This window comes from Callorhinus ursinus, unplaced genomic scaffold (genome assembly GCF_003265705.2).
Source record: "Callorhinus ursinus isolate GAN/ISIS: 27379988/994484 unplaced genomic scaffold, GSC_fseal_2.0 scaffold20, whole genome shotgun sequence".
NCBI classification, from domain to species: Eukaryota; Metazoa; Chordata; class Mammalia; order Carnivora; family Otariidae; genus Callorhinus; species Callorhinus ursinus.
In genome coordinates, this window is record NW_027397082.1 from 29,282,238 (window position 1) to 29,282,991 (window position 754).

The following is a 754-nucleotide window of genomic DNA, read 5'->3' on the forward strand; positions in this document are numbered from 1 at the left end:
GAGCAGGGAGCCCGATGCGGGACTCGATCCTGGGACTCCAGGATCATGACCTGAGCCGAAGGCAGTTGCTTAACCAACTGAGCCACCCAGGCGCCCTACAACATCCTTTCTTGATCAAAACTCTTCAGAGTATAGGGATAGAGGGTACATACCTCAATATCATAAAAGCCATCTATGAAAAACCTACAGCGAGTATCATTCTCAATGGGGAAAAGCTGAGAGCTTTTCCCCTAAGGTCAGGAACGCGGCAGGGATGTCCACTCTCACCACTGCTATTCAACATAGTATTAGAAGTCCTAGCCACAGCAATCAGACAACAAAAAGAAATCAAAGGCATCCAAATCGGCAAAGAGGAAGTCAAACTCTCACTCTTTGCAGATGATATGATACTGTACGTGGAAAACCCAAAAGACTCCACCCCAAAACTGCTAGAACTCATACAGGAATTCAGTAAAGTAGCAGGATATAAAATCAATGCACAGAAATCAGTGGCATTCCTATACACCAACAACAAGACAGAAGAGAGACAAATCAAGGAGTCTATCCCATTTACAATTGCACCCAAAACCATTAGATACCTAGGAATAAATCTAACCAAAGAGGCAAAGGATCTGTACTCAGAAAACTATAAAATACTCATGAAAGAAATTGAAGAAGACACAAAGAAATGGAAAAACGTTCCATGCTCATGGATTGGGAGAATCAACATTGTGAAGATGTCAATGCTACCTAGAGCAATCTACACATTCAATGC